At 39.5% G+C, this 26,042-nt stretch overlaps 1 protein-coding gene across 1 annotated transcript in view; it reads left to right on the top strand.

Moving 5' to 3' along the window:
* LOC149917176 (uncharacterized) overlaps window positions 1-26,042 on the top strand; it is a 226,912-nt gene that overhangs the window by 158,096 nt on the left and 42,774 nt on the right. Inside the window, exon 2 of the transcript XR_016468106.1 lies at window positions 1,993-2,148. The gene's annotated coding sequence lies outside the window, so the exon portion shown is untranslated. The remainder of the gene's footprint in view (window positions 1-1,992; window positions 2,149-26,042) is intronic.

Below are 26,042 nucleotides of genomic sequence, written 5' to 3' on the forward strand. Positions count from 1 at the left end.
ATAAACGGTGGGACTGGACTCTGAGGCCTTAGTAACAAAGATAGCCTGGGTTTTACAGGTGCGAGGAACACACAGCTGTCATCAGCTCCAAATACACAGTCAGAAGTCAGATTATAGGCATCAGTTTTAACATACTGGTTGTAGACCGTTTCATTTCCTGTTGTAATCCGTCTCCGTACAAGGTGTCATCACGACTTTTCCTAAGAACTCAGCTGAGAAGCAGATCCAGTAGATATTTTTGAGAGAACATATTGGATTTCCACTGGAATCAATTCTTCAAAGCAATAATGAGTAACACGTTTTTATATATTCCCGAAACGTTCTCCACTTTCAGGGGACTCGCTCAAGAAGGATTGCCTTGATGAGTTTATGATTGTTTGGAGGATATAGGTGTATTAAATTAGAAATAATTTAACAACAAGGTTTGGAAAGATGTTTCAGATTTGCACCTTTTAAAAGCACCTGTGTAGACAGTAGTTTGGTTCTCTGCTTCATGTCTTTTCATAAAAACCTGTTTTCCATTTATTTCTAGTTTACAACTGTAATACATCATACGTTAGCCTGGCACCACAGATGATTTGAAAATTTGGGAAAAAAAATGCACAATATATATTTATATACATGGGTGTACTTCAGGTTAAATCATGCACCAAAGTGCAAAAGGATTTTTCACTGACTTACTTACAGAGCAGTACCCTGGAGACAATTTCATGTTTAATTTAGAATGCCTGCAATATAGGAAATTGTAGAAAACAGGCTGTTGTTCACAGCGTTTACCACCACTATCTTTTCAACAAAAGATGTCACCCAGGTGTTTAGTTTGCAGGATTTTCTGACTGTGCTTGAATCCTTGGCTGGATATTTCCCCTTCAAACCTATTATCAACAGGCTTTCCCTTCAACCACATTACCAGTAGATCCATTACCCTCTGAGTAGCGATCACTACATAAGAGGACCTCAGGAGCATTTGCACTAGCACAAAAGTCTGTCCAGGGGACCTTCAGTGCCATTTTCTTTAAGTGATCTGTAGTCATTAGGAAGGTCTTGAGGCACAGCTGGGATGAGAAAAAAGGTCTTCTTTGCAATTCAGTGCTACCATTAAATGCTCGTTTTCATTTCTGGAGCCCAGAGAAGTTTTAAGTTAGCATGGAAGCAACCTTCAGAAGTAGATGTAAACTCCCACAAGCTTTTTGAAAAACAGTTTGAAATGGTTTGAAAAGCCATCAGAATGGTTTCTGTAATTCTAAAGTTTTAATTAAATGATAGGTGTTCATTAATTTATCTGCTTACCACAGAATAAAGTTAAACTTAGGTGTTGTTTAGTTTTAAGAATAATTGAAACATTTCCCATCTAGTTCTGTCTCTTCAATGCAGAAATCAAAAGCTGAACATCCAGAAGACTGAGCACAGTTGCTGGAGCACTGGTAGTTTATATAACAATCCATTGTCTTTCCAAAGTAGTATCTCCAGGAGATACTAAAGACCTTCCAGCACTCCTAGAGATGCAGAAAATTAATTGCAAAACCCTCAGACGGATTGATCAGAGCAGTGGCATGCGTATTTGCAGCCAAATGTGGGTTTGCAAACCATGCTGGAAATTCTGTATGGGGAAAAGAAGGGCAGAAGGGATCTCTGGGAACTGCAGCTCATTTCCCAGACTGACTGTGTCAAGTACAGTGGGGTAGCATTGGGAGCTTATGAAAGATGGGATGGGAAGAATCCTTACACACCAGCAATGGCCCATAAAGAGAAATAACAGCTGGGGTGCTTGTGGTTAAAAGTTTTTGCTTGTTGTAAGAAGTGTCTGTGACGTTATTAAAGCGAGGTGGTTGGACTGTGTCTTTTTCGTTGCATCCTTCAGAGGTAATTAGTGCCACATCACAACTTACCTGCTAGTGGGTTCAACTGATTGATTTGGTGACCTCATATGAAATAGATTATTCAAGATCACAGCAAAGAAAAACAAATTATTTTCTCTTCTTTCTGTTGCAGTCTGCTTGAAAGCTAATTTTCAACTCCATCCTTTCATGTGCTTTACGGGAGATTAAAATGAAATTAGTTCAGGAAGGATACTGCTCAAGATCATTTTAAGATTTTCCAAAGCTCACCAGCTTGTTGACCTGTAAACCACCTTTAGCTGGACAGATGGTAAGTAACGAATTGATCTCAGCCAATAAAAATCTGTCAGAACAATCTGCTGTTGGCAGGTGTCAGATAATTATCTCAATGAATAGATAAGCAAAGTAATAAGCAAATTAGAAGCATCCATTGTAAGTAACAGGAGGAATTTTATTTATTTATTATGTCCAGGCCCTTGATCATTTGTTGGAAAAACAGAAAAAGCCCATGCTGTGTCAGGAAAATCACTGAAATGTTGTACAGGGTTATAGGTGGTGTCACCAGCTCTAAAGATTTTGGTTTTCAGCCTTGTGATTCCTCTTTACTGCTTAAAATTTCTGAAAAAAGACTTGGCTGAGATGCAGCAGGAGCCCATTGCTGAGCAGTTTTATGATATATTGTTGTAGTTGCAGTTATTGCTTACACAACATGCTGTCAGAAACTTGCATGGGAACCAGGACCCCTCTGCCCTTGGCACACTGATAAAAAGACAGTCCCTGTCCCAAAACTCACAGCCTGAATTATAAGACAACAAAAGATAAATTGAGGATCATTGGGCCAAAGAGAAAAGTGCTGTGCTTAGAAAGGCGGGCTTGGAGCATGTTGCCTGCAGTAGGATTGGAGAGAGCCACAAGACAATGTTCTACCACCAAGGCCAGAGGACCCACTATTAAGAAATGATACGAATAAACAAATACTGAGATGGCTTGCTAAGATGTTGGTGATTCCAGCTTGGTTGGCAATGCATTTCCACTTGAGACACACAAGCTAAGCCTAACTGTTATACCTAGGTGGGAACAGTGCAGAAGGGGTGCTGAGGTTTAGCAGGCTACAGAGGCTTGCTTATTGTTACTGATTTGTTCCATGAGGAGATTTGGAATGGTCTGCATTCAGGAAGATTTAGGCTTTTTGTGAGATGTTGGGTTGTTATACTATAGGCATACATATGGATGTATATATAGCACAACAACTTGGATAGAAAAGGATATGGATCCTTTTTTCCATCCATTTGTATACATAGAAATATATGCACATATATATAAATATACATATAAATATATCAATAATTACAGTATATACAGTATGCAAATATGTTGTTAGCTCAAGCTCCTGGACCTGAGTCCTGGAGGCCAGCATGTGATGACTGCTGTTCCTCTACATCTCCTGCTGTTGAGTGGTGTGCAGGTCTAGGATGTGCCAGAGGCAAGTGATGACTTGGAATGCCTGCTTCTGCAGTGTGCATGCCTCACCCAGCCTGTTCCTTCCTGTGCACAGCTTTGTAAGAGCTCCTAATTGTTCTGTGATATCCGAATGTGAATTTCTGTTGCCCTATAGATATCAAGAGGAGACTAGAATTTTGAACGCATCTTAATTGCACATTAATGAGATTGACTTCTAGTATGCATTCCTTTAGGAGAAGTTTGATGGCAGTGTAACTTGCATGAGTGCTGAGAGGACAGGCCAGATTCGTTCCTCCTCTCTTGTGTTTTTCTGTAGAGGCAAATGTGGAGCCTGATGTCTTTCCTTTACCAGTGATGACCCCCAGCAGGGACAGAGCAAGAGATGGACCATGTGGGTGTTGTGCTAACCACACTGAAAGGCTATTTTGCCAACAAGCATTTGGGGTTAGATTGGGGCTCTTCCCAGCATTTGCAAAGAGTGAGGAAGGAGATAGCCTGCCTTTCCACCCTCACGGAGGGGGTTTGCTTTTCCCTGTTAACAGGAATTCAGGAAGATGTGGCCAATGTAGAATGCTTATACACCAGGGAACACATATCTGCTGCATGCAGTGCATCTAGTGTTACCCATCACCACAGAGATCTTCTTCCACACCACTCAGCCTTCGGCCAGGGGCTTTAGCTGCACAAGAATTATCCCTTATAAATGAGAATTAATTACTCTATTAGCTCAGGCATCTAGTCCTTATTAGTCCTGATCCTGCAAGGCAGAATCATAAGGACCAGCACTACACTTGGTGGTCGGGTTTGGGTGGCCATGGGAAATTTAGATTTGAACGTTCAGGTTTACCACGGGTTAACCTAACAGTCTGAATACTAAATACAGCACACTTTGTTTTCTTCCTCTAGGAGCCACAAGTCTATAACCACTTAGACACCTGATATCCCCTTTTAAAGGGGTTTAGAAGTCTATCCTGCCTTAATATTTTGGGATATTCTACTAGAGACTGGGACATTCAAGGGGATTGGATGTCTTGATGTCTTCTGTAGTGAGATTGCAGGGCCAGACTTTACCAAATTATTGGTGATGAGAGCCATCACACCTTGACATTTTTCATGCTGACAGGGTATTTTTAAGACCGTTTTGTAGGTAAATGGGGAACAAAATGTGATTCATGTCAAAAAGGAAAAAAAAGGAGAAATCAGAGATCACTCAAAACAGTTGCATAAAAATAATAAATGGAGAACAGCAGCTGGAGAAAAGCTTATTTTGATTAACTATTGAGCCTATGTCTTCATTCTTAAAAGAGGAGAAGAGAGTAGTTCAGAACTAAGGGCTCCATGCAGCTCAGTTGTGAGATATGGATCTGGCCCATGTCACATAAGAGAAATATTTTATATAGGAAGAGTTGGACAGTTTTGTCCCCATCCTTTTTAGTCCCAAAGAACAAGCACTGTCAGTGTTCCTAATTGACAGCCTTTTGTGTAGGAAAACAAATTGTAATTTATTTTATGGACCATCCATTTCATGTTTGGAATAATCTGTCTGTGAACCTGGTTTTGTTTTTTTTCTGAAACAAGTTCTTAGATCAAGATCACTTTAGTAAAAATGATAACTAAAAGTGACACACAGAATCAAAATATTCTGCTATGTGTTTCAATTTAGTCAGGGCAATGCCATCACACAGGCAATTCCAAAATAATGTTTAGACAAAAAGTTCAAAGCTCCTTTCAACTTGCTGTGGATTTTACTACGTATTCTTAATAAACCCTCTTCATCTGCTACTGTTGAAATATAAGCTTTCAAACAATGTAAACCTAGCAAAAGCCTTTATGTTTTTTTACTTCCTTCTTTCCTTACCAGCACTGCTATTATCACATGGTGTGTTCCACATGATAAGCCATTCATTAAAGCATCACCTACTGTTTTTTTCCTCCTCAGTACCAGCTAGAACATGATCTGTCTCTGCAGGAAGACATTGGACCTCTGACCTCTTCTGTAGCTATTCCAGGCAAATATAATAAACAGGGTTCACTGAGTTTGTGTAAATCTCTGATTATGTTTACTCTGAAATCCAAGTGTTCATCTCAGGCAGAAAAATTAAGTCTGATTTTCAAATATTATGTACAAACTCTAGCTACTAAGCATTCCATAATGAGCACTTTGGCAATTTAAAGCAAATTAGGGTTCCCACTAGGCAGAGAAGATATACAATATAGTCAAGTAAAGATTGTATGTTGTTTGATGAAAAATAGGTATGCAGAAAAACATGATACAGATTTCTGGCTCTAGATGAATTAAGAGAGTGCTAGTGCACTTCATTACTGAAACTCTGCATTATTCCTCACTTCTAAAAGCTTAGTTTCAGTTTACTAATAATTTCTCAAACGTAGCTTGAGTAAACATCACCCTAGAGAACCTCCTGTTGTGGCAGTACTACCCTTCTGCTGTGATAACTGGGATATTTGGGTGTTGCTGTACAGAAAACAACGGATATATAATCCTTACGTAGTAAAATTCAGCTCTGTTTAGTGATTTGGTGACCCACATTCACCGAGAACTGGTGAAAAGCACTGAAAATGCCTTTACACCTGGTGGGAATTCCACTATCATGGGTCTTTGCTCAGATCATTTGCCTTTGTCAATACAAGGCAGTGCATTCCACCAAACTTGTAATATTACAGGGAAATACTTCAGGCTTCCCAAAGCAGTGGCTAGGGCACCAAGCATGCTGGAGCTGGGTATTCAATAAGCTCAGTCAATTTCTGGATTTGCCTTTGGAAGAGGAAAAGGGATGTCTGGGAATCCAGAAATTGAATGAAAATTGGTGATACTGTTAATAAGATCATCTTTCTGGCCTATTTGTGAAATAAAAACCATCCCAGGTAGATCTTTTCAATTCTGCTTTACAATTTCTGGCTTTGCTAGATTTTTTTTCCCCTCATTTTGCAGTTAATTATTTGTATTTGGAGTTTATATGTATTTAGTACAAAGGAATTATGTCATCTTATGGAAAGAAGGGATTGGGTCTACTAGAGACATTTTCTGTGTAAGATGGAAGAAAAAAGAATGAGTTAATGCTCTGGAAGAAGATAGTAGACATAATTGTGCATTGTTTAAGAACACTGAAATTAGGGCTTACCTGGTTTCTCTTGGTTTTACTTTTCACCTAAGAAGGTGTACTTTCACTTGAAAAGCAATGAAGCTGACCGTGGAAAAAAAATACTACATTATATTTACTTAAGAAAAAAATTGTAACATTCTGAAAATTCTACTGTAATAATAATCTTGGCAAGCAGATTTTAAGTCCTTCATTGCTATTGTAATTGAGTAGAAATCACAGAATGGTCTGGATCATTACCAGTGGCTGGATAAGGGTTTTAGCATCTTTTATCTCCTTTCACTCTGGCTAAAATGTGATCCTCACTAGCAAGTTAAACAGCAATTTAGCAGATTGCTCTCTACATTCTGAAGTTCCCTTTTAGTTTGATTTCATTTCTCCAGTCCTTTTCCTTCAAGGGTGACTAAGCAAGCAGTATACTCAAGTTCTTGCAACTCACTGTTTTCTCTTTCCCAGTGGGATTACTATGTGGTATTACTGATTTAAAGTTTTAAGTGGCTTTATGAAATTTACTTTAGAAAAGCTGAGCGTGAAAGAACATAGTTAGAACCTGAGCAAAAGCAACTAATGATATTAACTGATCGAATTTCCTTGAATTTCAAAGAGTATTGGTCATAACGTTGTCACGATTGATGTTTCCAGTGCAGCAGACAGAGGGAAAAAAAGGGGATTTTAAGAGCTTTATGATACATATAGAATGATCTGAGTACCTGTAGTAAGGATGTGGAGCATCTATGTGCCTCTTGCAGAAGTACTATGGTAAAAGGAATGAGTTATCATTACCAAATGAAGGCATTTCAACAGGTTTTTGGTTTTCATTTATTTTTGTATCGCTCAGTAAAAGCTTTCTGAAATTTCCACACAACGTTGCTTAGAAAAGGAAGTAAATTAAATACTTATTGTAGAGATAAGATCAGAGTCTGCTTCTGTCACCTTTAAGGAGTTTATTCATTAGAAGGGTAAGCCCTGTAATGGTGTTGTTTTGTGTGAGTATGGGTGGGAGAAGCTGAATCATTATTAATTGCAAATTGATCAGTTGCCTTTTTTTTTTTTTTTTTTTTTAATTTAATGAATTATTCATGAACAGATCCCAAACTTCTGTGAATATATTCAGTATTCACCTAACAGTTGGGATGAACAACTTTCAGAAACTAGTGATTGACAGTGAACCTTCTGGTACACTATTTAAACAATATTGATTCATGGGCATGTTAATATATTTGTCTTTATCTTGAATCTCTATAAAATCATATCCGTTGGCAAATGGACACAAATATCTGGTTGTGTGACCCCTCAGCCCTGGATAAAACATGTTGTACTTCATCTCACTGTAACATCTGCCCTTAAAAATTATAATGCAGTTCATAAAGATGTGTTCAACCAAGTTAGCTCCTCACATATGATCTACAACAAATGCTTTGCCATACTGTGGATGGAAAAATTACACTCTTGTCTTACTACGTAACAAGAGCATTAAACACTGTATTTCTTGCTGTTTGCTTTTCAGAGTTTTCAAACCTATATGGACTTTCTGAATTCTTTTCCTCCAGTATTTTCTTTCATTAGGAAATACCAATTCAGTGAGAAATGAGGACTCCATGAACGAAATGCTGACTCAAACTGTCATTTATGCTGATAGCTAAGTGTATTTTATCCCTATATCATCCATTATATGATATCCTCTGTTACAGTCAGTCTTATTCCTACATTTATTTCTGCAGAACTTTATAGAGGTCTTTTTCCGGCCCACCACCTTTCAGATCCTTATATTGATTGAGAAACAAAGCAGGTCAGAGTACCCTCTGCCCCGAGGTGTTGTCTCAGTATGTGCTGGAATTGATGTCAGAGCAACAGACTGAAAATGTCCTCAGAAAACGTGAATGTCAACACCAAAGGAGGGTTACTACAGGCAGACTGGCACTTTATCCCCAGAAACTCGACTCTGTCTCAATACAGAGTTCATTACAGCCTCAAGGCCCTGTAGCAACTTCCTATGTGGAAAGATCATATATGTGTAGGAACATTGGGTATGACTCTATGGCCAAGGTCCAAATGTTCAGGGATGGGACACGGTGGGAAGTCTGCTCCCACTCTGCCTGAAGGAATGATTTACTTCCCATTCAGCTTTAAACATGCCTTTTTGTTTTCCAGATAATTACAGAAATAATGGATAGTGATTAATAATGCTGATTGAATAGGATGTTCTACCTATGTCTCACATACTAGGAAGATTTTAGAGGGAAAGCAACCTGATTGTTTGAGGCTATTTGCATCTGAATATATGACTTCTTTAACTTATGAATACTGCAGTACTCTTCAACTTCCTTACCATATGAAACTATTAATTCACAATCTGATGGAGTGAGATGTGTGTGAAACTTTGGCAGAGCAGTCAAAGCCCATAAATAGCAAATACCTCTAACGCAGAAGTGCTCAAGAAAATGGAGGCTCACCCAGTGGAGTGGACCTTGATGAAGGCCACGCGTAGGAAGGGGTGGATCAGAGAAGGCTGCTGCCAGTTTTCTTGTCCTTTTGCTGGTTTTTGCAGACCCAAATTGCAGAGTTTCTCCTTAGAAAGGGAACTGCACTTCATCAGAGTGAACAATGAGTGCACTGGGGGTCTTAGGAACAGGTATTGCAGACCTTTGGAAAACCCTGTAGTCCACAACAGTGCCTAACACAGGAGAAATATATATTGTAAGTGGATAGATGGAAAATTGTGTTCCAACCTGTAATTGCCATGGGGCTACCAACCTTGCAGTTTTGGCTCTTCTGACCAAGAGCTAAGGGGGTCCCATCAGTGGGGTCAAGAAGAATGTGATCCGTCCATGTGTGTGCCATTGGCAGTGACCAAGAAATCAGTGGGCTAAGCAAAAGCTTATGTGAGATGAATTATATGATGCTGAAGACAAAGGGAGAATCCAAAACAGTAATAGCAAAGGACACTGGATGGATTAGGGAAGAGAGACCTACAGGGAGAATGTGGGAACCCCATGAACCCTCATGGCTCTATTTAGAGCTTGCTATTTACCTCTAATTTCCCGATTCTTTTCAAATTGTTTCATTAGAATTAAAATAACCAATCCTCTCATTTTGCTAAATCCCATTTTAAGTGTTCCTCTTATCATGTCATGCACTACAGCCATTTTTGATCTCATTCTAAGCCTTGAAATAACTAGGCATGCCTCATAACAGTAAGCATGGCTTTGGCTTAAAAGAGAAGGCCTACAGTACCTGTGCTAAGTGTCACAATGCTAACAAAATATGAATGAAAAGTCATTTACTCCTTCCCCATTATTGTTTGTCAAATGCATGCATCCACAGTAAAGCTCTAGCAAAATGCCTTTAATTGTATTTTGCATTGAGCACTTCTTATTTTGAACCTGCAGCTCTTTTTCAGTTCTCATTCATGATACATAATCATCATCATCATCATAATCATAAATACGAACGGAAAATATGTCTGAATAGTAAATTTTGGCCTACTGGGACTGTCAATCGTGGATGGGCTCTTGATTGATCAGAATATTACACAATGGCATGGTGTAATTCTTTAGTGTGATGTTGTAAAATGGAGTATTGCTTCTGTTATTTTATCCAGTTTGCTTTTATATGACAGGGTTTATTGTGCGTTATGTTGTAGCTCATTCCTCTGTTCACAATGCCTACTGATGTGTAATTATGACTTGTCTGAACTGTAAGAAGGAGCAGTAAGTGAAAGAAAATCTGCAAGCACACTTGATTTATGAGCCCTGATACTATATTACAGTCCTAATCTGCCTGCTTAACTTAGCTTCAGGCAAACTTACTGTATAACATGCTTACGATTAGCACTGCAGCAAGTTGTAGAAGATTTACTCTGTTGGAGCTATGAGACTTTTTTAAAAATGATTTAGTCGCTATTTCAGTTACAGGTATGGCAATAAATTACTTCACATATAAAGACTCTGTGTCAAGGAACAGCCCTTGCAAAAAGGCTTTTTATGCGGTAACAAAGAACAGTGCTCGGAGTGTTTTCCTCATACAAAACATCTTAATGTTATTGGTCATTTTTTTTATGATGAAACTTCTTACACATTCTTCTCACATTCATACAATTTGTTTTATTATACTGCAGCTTTTGTAGCTCAGTACAATCTGCTTATTATAAGAATGTCTATTTGGATCCAGTGAATCTCATATTTTCAATAGTGTCCAAAAATAGAAATTACTATGAATGTGCAAATGAAAAGAAGGCCATAAAGCAATGACTTAATGTCAGGAAGAAAAGATGTAAGGAGATTTGCATTTTTTTTTAATCACCATTCATGAAGACAGATGCATTCGTTCAGTCTGCTTGAAACTATAGCATATTCAGAGCAGCTACTTTTGGTAAACCAGAACGCTACATTCTTATCCTCGAATAATAAAGATCAGTGTTGATCATTCAGGGCTGAGTCTTGGTCTCGCTGAAATCATTGCATGGCTTGCCATTTGACTTCCCCGGAATCCCTATTATACAGCATTCTCTATAGCAAATAAGCAAGAGATCTAAAGCTTGACCCAGGGAAATACTCCCTTTGGTTACATGGGCGGTTATCATTCACTCTTTTGCTGAACAGGACTGCGTGCCTTTAAGTAAGGATAGGTGTTCATGCAGAGATTTTGGAGTTGATCATTAGAGTGGAATTTTTCCCAGGCATAAAAGAAATAAAAAAAGGAAAATAATAGGTAGTTTGTGCCATAGTAAGGTCCACATCAGATCAAAAATAAAATGTACATCTCAAAAGAATGGTAAATGTTAATAAAAGTAGCTGCATGGGAAGAGCCCCCAGAAAACTACTTCCAACCAGACTTGGCTTTGTTTTTAAGTCTTTATTCGGTTTCTATTCACTAAAGCAGACATTGTGAATGCTTAATGTTATTTTTCTCCTTTAAAAATAGCTACTCACACCTATCTAAGGCTGTTATGATTACCAGTGAAATGTGGACTGTTTGAAAGAGACCATACATTAGTTATTTCTCTGTTTCTGCATTGCAGTAGCAAAATGTGAAGGTCTCTGAAGGGTACAGTGGGACTGAAATCGTATATGTGGAGATTTTTGTTTTCTATCTTGTTCCAAAATATGTTTCTATTGCATACTATAGAGTCCCCATCCAGCGAGGATGTGGCTTTCCTACAGCCAGATGTACAGCTGTAATCCTGAGCACAAACACAAAGCTGGAGGTGGGGTTTGGTGATTCCCACTCACCCACTTCTGTCATCTGCACTGACACCATTTGGTAAAACATGCCATTTGCAAGGGCAGAATGCACAGTCTGGGGCTGGAGGTAGCAGTCATCATATTACAGACATCATCCACAAGTATGTGCTGATGATATTGACTGAACAAAAGGTTTATGAGGCAGAAGATGTATTTTTTTCTAAATGCTCCTGTGCTACCTATAACCTAATTAACTTTACTTTAGCCAGCTGAGTATACCTGGCAACAAAATATATCATGTGGCAATTAGTTTTCCTCCTTCTGGCTTAGTACACTTAAGTTGTTTATTGAAAAGGTTAAATATTGATTGAAAACGGATAATAGAACCATATTACAGTTGTATGCTAAATGGCAGAAGTTGCCTGTAAAACATTTCCAGTTACCCCACAGTAATACAGTTACAGAATGGCAATCTGCTGCTAAGCACCCAGGCAAAAAATCAGAAACAAATATAAATCACCCACTATGCAGCCATTCTTATCAGTACACTGAATTCACACAAACATGTTTGGAAGTTCAGTCATTAATTATCATGATGTTGAAATAATATAATAAAAATAATAATTGCTTGTGAAGTGATCTGTTGACTCCCTCCTCTCTCGGCGGAGGCTCCTCTCTGTCTCTCCCTCTCTCCTACCATACCATGTGAAGCCGCACAGACAAAGTATCAAGTGATCACATAGCATGAACTGCAGCCCGAGGCAAAGCTTGTTATTTTACTTGAAACGGTGATGCATTTAGGACCCAGAAACTGTCAATAATTTTTTCTGACTTCCAGGGGATAAAAATCCCAATTACGGTAACTTTCCTGTGAAGCTATAGAGTGTAGTGCCACCACATTAATACTGCGATACATCCTTAACACCTATCAGCTCTGTTGTTTTATTTGTGCTGTAGACAAAAGCTATGCAGATCTGCAAGGTTACGTTGATTCGGTCTAATTGTTGCTTGCTTTAAAAAGTGGAAAGTAGATATTCCAAGAAGGCCGGTCATAGTGGGGTCTGGGGACAGAAACGCAATGTGACTTGGCATGCTTCAGCCAGTTGACTTTGATAAGACTGTTAATGTAGATTCAAAGATCTTTGGTTTTGTTTTGTTCTTTTTTTTTTCCTTTTTTTCCCCCCCCCCCCCCCTATAAAACATGAAAACAAGACTGTTTCCAAAGGAATGATCTGAGAAATTGGGTTTTAGGATCAGCCCCTATGATTCAGCTGCTTCTGGAGCTCTGTGGTGCGAGAGATGAATCCAGAGTCATGCATAAAGAAATATCAGTCCTCATGCAGGAGATTAAAAAATATAGAGAAAGTGTGAAAGAATGAACCACTACTTGGTCTTCAGTGAGGAGGACCACCAGGAGACTTGGCAGCTGCATTGTGTCAGTAGGAAACCATGTGGGTGCTGGGGACACCATTGGGTGGTTGAGGCTTCCAATCCCTTGGGTGATGTTTCTGTCCTGCTACCTGCGAGGAGATGGCCCTCTCTCCACACCTCACAGAGGGATGCATGCCAGCATTATTCCTGGTGCACTCCCACCACGCGTTCCCATCTGTCCCACTGCTGGGTAGTGAGAAAGTGATGATATAACTCAATTTAATGCCATGATAATGTAACCACGCCAGAGAGAGACACCCACTTTGTACTTCTGCACTCCTTCAGCTGGTGAATACATCTCTGACTCTCAACTCTCTCTATCTGAGGTCTGATCCTTTTTTTTTTTTTTTTTTCTTTTCTTTTTTTTCCACTCTCATAGCAGGAACAGGCATGTGCCGAATTATTGGTATTTAATAGCCTGGTGCCAGTATGTGTTTTAGAAAGGAAAAGATGCATAGGCTAGACTATACGATAGCTAACAAATGTGTTTGTTACTGACAGAATAAGAAATGCCATGCTGCAAGGCTAAAAATGAAAAGCCTGAGGTCTCCCCCTCTAGTTAACATAGCTCTGTTATTTCAGGTCAGGGGCAAAGGAAATGTAAAGACGTTAAGGAAGAGTCTGAGTGAGCACAGAGGTGAGTCTGCAGCATTACCAGTACTAGATTAGTTCTGCTCATTGCATTGCTTGCTTCCTAAGGAAACCCTGGGTTGGAATTGCTATAAAAATATGTTTTACCTGATAGTATTTTACAAAGATGTCTTATGTGTTACTCTGTGGTTTCCGAGTATCACTACTAAATGCAAAACTGCATGTTGTTTCCCTCCTTCTAGTAGTTATAGTGCTACAGATGTGTGCTCTCAGACTGTAAGGAAAGTATTGCTTATAGGGGTAAACAATAACTCAGCAATGAATATGACTATAAGCCCTACTTCTATATTTTAGTATTCAGTTTGTTTATTTATATTTCTTTTTATGGTTCTCTAGTTTGTCTTTGGATCTGATTTACCTGATATATTAAGATAACATACAAATAGCTCCACATTGTTTGTGTGACATCAGCTGTTCATCTGATTCAGTGGCAGATTTGTGTATTTACAAAAGGTTACCAAATTGCACACTCTAATTACCTTTGGAGGCAAGAGTAAAGTAGCTTGTCTAATTCAATATTTCTGTATTTTTTTTTCTCTGCAGTTCAGTATCAGGGTTTAATAGAAATAATAATCAGACATCTCAGCTAGCGTTATAAAAAATCCTGGTGATGTGAGAGATGCACAAAACAGGCACTGGTTGTACAGTCAGGTGCTGAAATCCTAATATAAATAAGGAGAGACAAGAGAACATGTAAGATGTATGAGTGTTGATACACAGGTCAAGGTTTTTGTTTGTTCAGGAAATTATTTTAACAATTTTTTACACCTATTATGAAAGCTTGGCATTTGGGGAGGCACTTAGTTCTGTGCATTTTAATTTTTCACAAGAAGCATAACAGCTTCAGAAATACTAGAATTGCTGTGTATTTTGTATTTCATATGATTGTAAAAGAAATGCCTTCACTGTGGTTAATTATTAATCTTTCCTTGTGTATAATGGCATTATCTTAAAAAAAAAAAAAAAAAAAAAAAAAGGAAAAAAGGAAGAAAAGAAAAAGGAATGGCATGTTTTTCTATGTTATCTCCTTGGTTGGTTGCTTTTGGTAATGAGGATCCAAAATGAACCTTTGCAATTTATACATTATCATGCTTAAACCTCAACGTTGTGCAAAATACTTCAAAAGCTTCCTTTGATCAAAATATAATGCCACTGAAATATGTTGGGCAACATGTACCCTACCTACGCACATCATGTCAAATGAACTGCAGCATTCCAATATGGTGCCACATGTGCATGGAAGCCCGTAGCGCTTGGAACAGGTGCTGCCAGAACGCGTTTGACAGAGACAGCAACAGGAAGGTCATCTGTGAAAACAAACACCCGAAATATCAGCGGAAGGTTTCCTCTGCACATTTTAGGGGGGAATAAGGGCTAAAAGGGTGCTGTGTTTGTTTGTATTTTTCCTGGAATGCATAGGCAGTGCGATGCTTTGGGGATAATGTTGAGATGGACGTGGTGAAGGAGAGGAAAGGGGAGCTTGAAAAGAGATAAATGAGACTGGGGCAGCTTCATCTCTGTAAATTTCGCAGCATTTGCATAGAACTAGATGATGATCTGACTCTTCTTGCGTGGAAATATGCTTCTTCCCAGGTAACAGGGTTAGAAATACAGAGTACAGATCAGAGCCTGACGGTACAGTGGTGTTGCTTAGGCCCTTTTATGAAGGCAAAGGTATTTTGTATGTTAGCATTGCGTTTTATACTTCCTCCCATGTTTTGTGAAAAGAAAGCCTTCCTCCCACTTTGGTTGGGTCTCCGTCAATCTGTCCTCCGTGATGCTCGTGGCCTTTGTCTGACATTTATGGTCCTGTGTTTATCATTGTAAGCAGAGACCCACTTTGCTCCCTCTCCTCTCCCCCGCTCCTAAAATGGCATCTGAAGCTGTTAAAATTATAATTAACTGGACTGCGTTTATCTGGGATTGATTCCCATGAAAGGGCTTCAGCAGGTTTTCCTACAAATGCATGCGGCACAATAATGCATCACAACACATTATATCTTATTTGTATTTAAAAGTCAGATATTTTGTTCTGGATAAACTTCAGAAATGCTCTTCAATTCTCAGTGAGGCAAGCATTTCAATTTTCTGCAGTATTAGCAGCAGTAACTAATGATGGCTAATTTTTGCCTGTAGTATTTCCCTCAATCTGCTTGTGCACTTTCAGTTAGTCTGGCAGCAGCAGCATTTGTACATTTTCTGGTCACTAAACACTCAAGTACAATTGTAAGTGATCAGTTTACAGTTGGCCAACAAAAGAGCTGCAGGAATGTCTAAAAGAAAAAGAAATGTGAATAAATACGCTTGCGTATATCCCATATTATGTGGGCAAACACGCAGCTCCTGCAAGAGAGGAGGACGGAGGGCAACTTAAATCTGTTTTAGCTACAAGAATATATTTTGAAAAACAGGATCATGCATTTATCCTACAGTGCCAGGGTGCGGGATCAATCCTAACCGTGCAGCTCTTGAAAATGCATTATTGTGTTTCTTTGTGTTGAATGCAGATCCTCTCCTTCACCCTTTTTTTGTCTTCAGTTCTTTATTTTTAAAAATGCATGCAATCTATAGGTTTGAGAGAGATACTGGCTCGGGTTATACTACAGTATAGCACCCTCTTACTTTCAGATTTGAAAGCTATCTTGTTCAAAGAGAATATTTTAGATGGGGAGATAACATTTTCATAATGCATTACAAAAAACACACCGTCATAAAACTGGGAGTCTTTTTACTGATAATGCTTCTAAAGTGGGAGACTTCAGTATAATTTGTTAATCTTCACAGCCCGTGGACTACACAGATCAACCAAACAGAACTGGCAAAGAAGTATTTTTTAAATGAAGAGGCAGCTCACTTGTGCCCTTATTAATTATTGTTTCCCAGCAAAATTTAATTTATTGCCTCGTATTTTGGATGGTGTTGTTTATGACAGAGTGGCAAGAAGAGTTTAAATTAAATCAGAACTCTATGGAGACAGTTCAACAGCTCATGTCACAGGGAAGCTTTCGTTAGAAATCTCACATCCTGCAAAAGATATTTCTCTGTTTTTCTGTGAAGAGGTGTCATCGTTCGTGACACTGTTCTGCAGACATAATGCCAAAGAAACAGGGGGATGCACCATGGGATTTGCATGCTTTATACTGAGATCATCTGAGGTGCAGGAAACCTGCACAGCTTTGTGCCTCAATCAGAGCAAAGAAATATGCACTAGAAGGGAAATCCGTCAAGAAGTATCAAAATATTAAAGGCTGAATTATGGCATATGCAGAGCATGCCTTGCAGGGCACGGAGGAAAGTGGTGAACAGAGGTGCAGTGTTAGATCATCCGGGGCTGGAGGCACTGCTATGTGCAGAGGTGGGCAGATATCCTCTGGGGAACTTGGAGATGCACTTAGGAGCTGCATCTCCTGAAAAGGATGCTGCTGCTGAGCATCTCCTCACCATGCTTGGTACCAGAGGCAGAATCTGAGTCCTGAATGTGTTATCATTTGCTTGTTGCTGAGGGGAGTGCTTTAAATGTCAGTTGTTTTTATTCTTTTTTATCAGGGTACAGAATACCCTTTTGCCCTGCCCTCTTGCTCCTGTCCATGGGCATTAGGAGATGCCAAGGTGGGCTCCTGCCCCTGCTCTTGCCAGCCATGGTCTCATGGATTGTGAACAGGCCCTGCTCTCCCTGATGACCTCCTGTTGTGGGGAAGTGCAGGGAAATCAGCCTGACTGCATGCATTTATAAAGGCAGGAGGCAGAGCATTCTACTCTCAGCATCTGTTGTTTTCAGTAAAGGCCACTGCATCTGATCCATAGTGTCAAGAGCAGAACCTCAACTGGTAACCTCAGGTAGATCACCGGACCAGAACTGCAGCTGTGTCTGATAGGTGGCCCTGCTGTCCTTTCCCACCTCTTGGCGTTGCTGATGAGATTGCAGCCAAAGGTGAAAATTCAGCTACTTTAAGCACTACACACACACACACGTCCGGGCAATAAAGCATCCGTAGTTTTAACATACTTTTAAAGAACTGTAACATTATAGATGACATTAGAAACAATACAAGTAAGGTTTAGAGGCAGATTTTCATCTATTTCAAGAAGATGGCTGATTTGGGGAGCTTTGGGAGCTCCTTCCTGCTTTGACGCAAATAGTCACAAGGGGAAATGGCTTTAAATTGAAAGAGGAGAGATGTATGTTATGTGTTAGGAAGAAATGTTTCACTCAGAAGATGTTGAGGGACTGGAACAGGCAGCTCAGAGGGGTTGTGGATCCCCCATCTATGGAGGTACTCATGGGATCCTGGGCAGCTTGATCTAGTGTTTGCCAACCCTGCCCTCAGCAGGGACATTGGAACTAGGTGATCTTTAAGGTCTTCTTCAACCTAAGCCTTTGTATAATTCGATGATTCTATGACACAAACACTGGCAGAGCTGGGAGATCATCCAGACCTCCTGACTCCCAACCCACTGCCTTCACCCGCGGCTGCAGGATTCTTTCTAAAGTGTGGTTTCACAAACGAACTGTTCATTTTGGGTATAATGTGGCATCTATATGTGGATATATTTACGTGCATTGTTCAAAGAATTCCAGCCCAGTCAGCATGTTTGGAGTGAAACAAAAAGTTGTGCCTAATCCGATGACAGAAGGTCTCTGTTGAAATCCAGATTCAGTGAGTCACCAAGAGGATAGTGCTTCTCTCAGCAGCAGCAGCTCACCCCTATCCTATCTGCTGAAAACGTGGCACTGCGACAACATGTGAACCATTAGTTTTATTTATTAAGTTAATAGCTATTTTACTGTGTCAGATTCTATGACCTGCTTTCATTCACGCCTCTCGGAAACGTGTACAAGCTTTGTGCTGCTGGTAATTGTATGCAACTTGCAAATCAGGACCCGTATCCCGGTCAACTTCAGAGTTGCTAAACTATGATTTGGTTTTCTCTGAGTTCTTCTGGAAAAGAAAGTCTCTGGGGAGCCATAAGTAAGAGGAGAGCTCAGATTTATTTTGGATAAATGTACAGAAGTCTGTGTGCTTATCTAGAGCTCTTGGTTCTCAAAGCCCATCAGAGTAGGCTTTCTTCTGATATTGTCAGTGTTTCAGTACAACTCATTGAATATAAATATGTATATATATAGAGAGAGAGAGAACAGAATGGATTATTGTATTTCATCATATTGAATTCTGAATTTGAGTTGGTAACACAAAATCAGGATAAAAGAAGACAAAAATCATGAAAACATCCGAACTTCAGTCTAGCTGGACTCTAGAACTGACTGAAGTTCAAGAGATATCCAGCACTTTACAGGTTAGATGACAATTCTAGCTCACTTGGAAAGGATGAGGACATTTGCAGACGAATTTGTGGTTGTGATAAAATTCCTTGGCCAAGAGGCTGGAGCAGCTTACCATTAATAAACTTAGGGGAGGGAAAGCCCTGCACAGATCCAAGCTCAGATTTCCCTCTCTGCCTCCAAGCCAAGAAGGAAAGTGATCTTTCCCAGGTTTACCAGATGACAAAATGCCTAATCCTCATTTCTACTTATCCCAATGGATAAAAACAGGTCAGATCTATGAAAGCATGTGTCACTAGCAAAGGTTTGCTCTGTATTGCATATGGTGCTTCATGCTGGGACCTAGATCAATGAAAAGATGAAGTCTATAATGGAGAGATCTTCTAGGCTGACAAGTTACAAATGGGGCTTATTTCACTGATGCATCTTCAAGCATCTTTTGTAGTAAGTGATAGTTAATAAAACGATGCAAATATCTTGATAAAATGTTGTTATTGGAAATAGACTCAGATTTGAAATTACTGCAGTCTGTTTTCACTGTCCCTGGGCTAAGAGAATACCAGAATAAAATACATATAATATATGCATTTGCTCCCTAAGGAAAAGAAATTAATTACAAACCGATATTTAAAATTAGAGCAAATATTTTTAAAAGAAGTTAAAATTTCCTTTTATCTGTTGTGTAATTATAGATCAGCACTTTCAACTATAGACTGACTATAGTGTAGTACATGTAAATAGATTGACAATTAGAACAAAGGGAAACGCTAATATTTGGTGATTGTACAAATGAGGTCATGGCTGTTCTTTGTGGTTTACCCCAGTACAAGTGTGGTGCATTTACCTTCTAATAATTTCAGGGGCAGTGATACGTAGATGGCTCTATATTGCAGTCTTTCTTACACTGTTATTTGGAATTTTGAAGTCTAATCATTTGAAAGTTGTTCTTTTTTTGTTTATTATTCTTTCTCTCATCTCCACTGTAGTTTTATGCTTGATGGCTGATTTACACATAAATTCTTTCTGCTATGTTGAAAGTCACACGGGATCTAGCCCTTAGGGGAAATATTCATAAGGTATTTGGTAAAATATTGGTTTCTATTCCTCTGATTTTTCCACAGCAGAAAAACTATCATGTGGTTATGGTCATTTTATTTCTCTCTGTTAAGTATCTGATATATGTGAAAAACATACAAGATCTTGCATTATAACTCAGTGGATAAATGTTTTTAAAAACACCTGAGGACATGAACTGCATTCATATATATATATATATAAAACCTTAATCAGATTTCTGAAAAAAAATATATATATATATATATATATATATGTATAAACAATCATAAGGTAACATCTAACCAGATAAACCTGGAGCTGTCTGGGTATTTTTTCTTTAATTGACAGAGCACTGTTCAGTTCTGGGAGGAAGATAAAATGAGCTAAATAAGAGCAACACTGAAATTTCCTTGTATTGAATGTCTGATAAGTGAGATACTGAGCTCTGGTTTAGGATGGCATTTAAGCACAGTATGTAACATAAACAGAATTGCTTGGGAGGCACACATGCAAAAAGATAATATTTCTGTTTGAGTTACTAGTCTGAAATCAGGGATTCGGATCACTGTCAGAAAATATGAGATATCTAATGGATGCTTTAGTTCACTAGAGATCTCATCCAAGCAGACTAGGATTTTCCTAAAGCTGGAAACTTCCAGATGTTTCACATCCAAATAAATTTTGCTGAGCAGCAAAAAAGCTGATACATATTTAATGGAAATGAAACTCCTTTTTTTCCCCAGTAGTGTCTATTTTCCCTTCCTTCCTTCCTTCCTTCCTTCCTTCCTTCCTTCCTTCCTTCCTTCCTTCCTTCCTTCCTTCCTTCCTTCCTTCCTTCCTTCCTTCCTTCCTTCCTTCCTTCCTTCCTTCCTTCCTTCCTTCCTTCCTTCCTCCCTCCCTCCCTCCCTCCCTCCCTCCCTCCCTCCCTCCCTCCCTCCCTTTATTTGATGAGTAGGGAGAGGGGTGAAGGTGAGCAGATAGGAAGAAGATATAGGGAAAAAAAAATACAAATCAGGTCATGTTCTGCCTATTACATTCAGGCTGCAAATATATTTGCAGTGAGTTGTAGTTTGAAAGTAATCTGGCACATAGACACCAATAAATGTTAGGTTTCCATTGGCTTCCACCTGTTAAGGACTTACAAGACAGCAGTACCCTTTTTAAAGCCATTAATAATGCAGAAGGTCAATATCTAAACAGATATATTGAATTACACACTGTATCATTATAATAGCAAGAGTTTTGTATTGCAGGTGATTTTTCTCCCTACCACTTGACATTTTAAACTAGTCACAGTGCTTTCTTTAGATTTTAATACTGTTTGGAACAGTGTTGTTTCATATATCCAGATGGTTGGACTCCTCACAGTGGGTAGAAGTATACAATCCAAAGGTAAAGGTAATGCCTTATTCAGTGGTGTGGGCTTCTGTGTTGGTTTGGTTTGGTTTTGTTTTTTTTTTTTTGGTTGTTTAATACTAAAATCAAATTGCAGTGCTATGAAATCCACTGTCAGTGTCTCCCATGGACGTTTTACATTTGCATAAAGTAAAATCAGGACAAACCAAGCCACCACCAGCATCCCAGCCTTGTTTCTGCAGAATATGTTGTCACTACAGAATGTGGTGATTTCATCTCATGTGTGCTAGCTTTCTGAAATTAGTGGCTGATCTCAGGGCACTGTGGAGCTGAATCTTTGTTGTCTGAGATCTGAAAAAGAACGTTTATGTAAAGGTTTCATTCAAACCCCATTGCCCTTAGTGGTAATTTAATCCGATCCTAAATGCAGATCACATAAACTTGACTTACACAACCAGGGACTGGCTCCTTAGTTGTCTTCAAAAGAATAATGATGCATAAAACCTGAAATTTAGAAAACAAATCAAATTAGATTAAATCCTCTTCTCTTCTTATATTCAAAACCGTAATTTCAGTATGAAGGTCCTTCAAAATTAACTCATTTTCCTGTTCAGCTAACTTATTTGGTTTAATTAGCAGCAAACACTCTGTTGATTCTGGTCCAACAAAGGAAAATTCCATAGTTCGAACCTCTCTGAAGGAAAATCTCATTTATTTAAATATAGGAATTACAGTTGCAAAACGAAGCAATTTTCCCCAGTAATCTCTGAGCCAAAAAAAGTCCTTATTTTAAGTTAAACTACCTTGAGTGGAAGATTATTTTTCCCAAACTAGTATGCCTGCTCGCCAGGAATAGACACAGAAATTTCCTTTGGAAACTACCCTCTAACTGGGTAGCAAAAAAATCCACAGTGATGATGATTATTATTCATAATATTAATAGTATTAATAAGGAGAAGTAGCAATTCAGATCTTGCTAAGCAGGAAAAAGATTGGATCTAAAAATACACAGGGACATTGCCTGCCCGTTTTTGAAAGGCACGGAGAGCTGGCAATAGGAAGGAGAATGCTGCAGCTTCAGCCTGATTCTGTAATTCAGCTCATGGATCAAAGCAGATCTTACAGGCAGATTCCTCATGCGAAAAGCTGGATTGCACAGAAATTTCTTGTTTCTCTTGATGTGATCTGCTCAGCCAATCCCGTATGTGACGTCCAAATTCGCAGCCACAACTTGCAGCGAGCGGCTAGCTCAACTGTACGATGTGACACTTTCTCAGATTCCTACTGACGTTCGGATATTGCCAAAAATATCATGTCCAACTTAGCACAAAGCTCCACAGGCACAGAAATATTTATTATAAAACATTTGTGTTCGGAGAAAGGAGAGTGGGCTCCAGGAGCGCGGGGTTTTATGTTCCAGATTTCACTGTCAAAGATTATGCGGCCTCGCAAAACGTGCGCTGAGCCTCTCCGGCCAAATCTTTTCTCCTTAATATTTGATGTTTGCTTAGTTTTGTTTGTTTGCTGGGTTTTATTGCTGTCAGTGTTATTTCTGGTGACTACATGACTCAGAGGGGCTAGAAATAAAATTAGAGACTTTCACCTCCAGGTCAACAGTTTCATTCTGGCCCAGGATTCAGGGACCTACGTAAAATAACTCATTGATCTCACTCCAGTTCCCAGTTGGCAAGTATGCATATCGCAAACTGTATCGTTAAAAAGGGCAATAAATTATCATCCTCTGCAGCAGCCCCGGCAGTGAGCTCAGTGTTTGAATTGGCGGTGCTGCCGGACCGCTCGGCGGCCAGGAGATGCATTTCTCCTGAGCCTAGAGCACTGGGAGCTGAGGGGGCTGGAGATAGTTTACCCTTCCCACTCCCCATGCTCTCGGCTCAGAAGCTGCACAGAGGACTGCATGTCGTGGCATAGCACCTTCCCAGAGAGATAAGAAATCCTTCAGCCAGGTAGATGGAACATGATTTCATACGCACTCGTCGCCTTGCTTTGTCTTCCAAAGGATGCAGTCTTTGGAGAATCAGAGAACCATTAAGGTTAGACCAGGTTGGATGGGGCCCTGGGCATCCTGGTCTTGTATTAAATGTGGAGGTTGGCGGCCCTGCGCGCAGCAGAGGGGTTGGAGCTTGATGATCCTTGAGTTCCCTTCCAACCCAAGCCATTCTATAATTCTATGACAAGACCACTAAGATCATCAAGTCCAACCAAGTCTTAGTCCAGCAAGTTCTTTCCCTTCCCAGTAAACACTGTTGGCATTTCTCTATAGCCACAAAGGTGCTGGATAAATCGTCTGATTCATGGAGCCAAAGACGCTGGAACACAAAGGGTTGAGTAGCTCCATTTTCAACATTACCTGTTTGACCTGCTGCTTCCAAATGCATGGTTCTCAAATAACAGCTCTCTTTCTCACTGAAATCCGAGCCTGGTTCTCTTTCCTCAAATAAAACGCAAAAATTACATTGCTATGATCTACAGCAGTAACAAATGCTCTTGATTCTATAGGAAAACAACAACAACAACAACAAAACCCCTCCAAAACGATTATATTTCATTTTGGCATTATTATTGATCATAACAGGTGTTTTGAACTGAAGACCCCCATGGCTTCCAGGCGTCTGTATGAACTATCAGTTTAAACTACAACAGAGACGTCACCAGCGCTCACTAAAAAGCTATCTAACCCTTTTGTAGATCCCCAGATACTTGTAATCCTCCATTCTTCAGCCCATTGCAAAAGCAGGAGCATTTACCCTCAGATCTTAGCAGCACAGCTCATTGCTGGATTAATTTATTTCTCTTCCCTATCAATTCTCTGGGTTTACAACCACTTTCCCGTCGTCTTTGGAGCCGGCGTGCTCTGCTCTGCCATGGTACAGGTATGACTAAGTACTGTCTGCTCCCATTGAATATGGTATCATTTGTCTTACGTGATGCAGGCTGGCTGCACGACACGACAGCACACAGTGACAGTAATTTGCACTGATCTGCCCCCACTGCTAGTCCTGCTGCTACAAATAGCAATTGATTATAATGCTGTAGTGTTATTGACTGTCACTATGAACACAAGCTTTATTTCATTTTTAAAGTAACACGCCGCAGATTTACTTAGCAGACATGGAGCAATAACAACAACAACAAAAAGAACAAAACCAAAACAACTCAAGGCAAGGAGGAGGCAGAGGCAGCAGTACATAAAACATGGGAAAAAATAGTTAACTTCCTTAGTTGATTACGGTACCGCAGATGAACAGCAAAGCTGTAGCTGCTATGAAGGGATGAATGCATCCATATTTCAGAGGAGCGGTCCCAATTTGCATCACTTGAGGGTCTTGGCTCAAGCATTTGGGTCGTGGAAACCTCCCAGTTCTGCCAGAATGTGGGGGAGGGGGGAGAGAGCCAGCCTTTAAAAATCATTGCTATTATGGTCAAACCCAGAATGCGCTGATGCAGCAAAATGCATTATCACTGATACGGATTTGCCCCATCCTCTGATTCTCCCTCCCTTTGGTTCAGGATTCAGTTTTTGATCCAGGTTGTTAAAACTGATCCTATTTCATTCATTCCATACGTACGTTCTCTTTCTGAATCCTATGTTCTTAGAGCATTAATCTGTGGGATTGTCCCTTGAGTCCGTTTCAAATGGGCACAGAAATTTAGTTCAGGTAATTATCCTTTCTTTTCAAGTGAATTAAGAATCCGAGGATTCCTGCTTATCAGACAAAGTGTAGATTTTCTTCCTTAATACTTGTCACCTGCAAGACAAGTCGCACAGGTAAATCTCAAACTGTGCCTTTGTGCCCAATCTAAAGTGGATTTTGGATGTCTCTGTGGAGTAATACTCCAAGGACATTATAGTTCAGAGAAAATGGTAATGTCTACGTATAAAACGTGAATTACTTTAATAGGCTTTGGCAGCACAACTCTCAACAAGACGATCCACCCCTGCTAATCTACTGCTTACGGTTCCTCTCTCTCTCTCTTTCTTAAAGTCTGAATATGATTTCTGTAAGCTGCAATTTATAATGCTAACGTTTTACCTTCATTAAAGAAGGGGAGACAGCTTCTAACTGACTGTATTGAGCTGTTGAATAGCATCTTATGTCGAAATTCTGATTTAGCGATACTTACAGTACATCTGCTTTGCATATCTTTGCCCTTTAAGGCGATATTTGTGACATAGCAAAGCACACAGCTTGCAGAGTGGCTGGTAAGTCTCCTATCTGTGGGTTTTGAGCCGCATGCGTGTACAAAGTCAAGTTTCTTCCCTTCTCTGTTCGGGTATGAAGAAGTATGAAGTCTTTACTCTGAAAGACTAATTTATTAGGAATGATTAGTGTGTTGGTAGCGATGCTCCTCATAACAAGGCTGGCTGTGGGAGATTTATCTTATTTGGTGCTTTAGATTCCACTTATATATTAATGGATCCTTATTTAAAGGAAAATGTCTAATGTCAGTTGTCTGTCTGACTGAATGGGAAATGAGAGACTAGGGTTGGACTGGCACCTCAAATAGTTCGCAAATCCTGCTTTGGCTTGCTTTGGGTTTGAGGTTTTGGTTTATTTGTTGGTCTGGGGTTCTTTTCTGGCTTTTTGTCTTTGCAGGGTTTGATATCTGATTAAGATCACATAGCAATTTTGTGGTGCACTGTAAT

This window comes from Phasianus colchicus, chromosome 7 (assembly GCF_987193195.1).
Source record: "Phasianus colchicus chromosome 7, bPhaCol1.hap1.1, whole genome shotgun sequence".
Lineage (NCBI taxonomy): Eukaryota > Metazoa > Chordata > Aves > Galliformes > Phasianidae > Phasianus > Phasianus colchicus.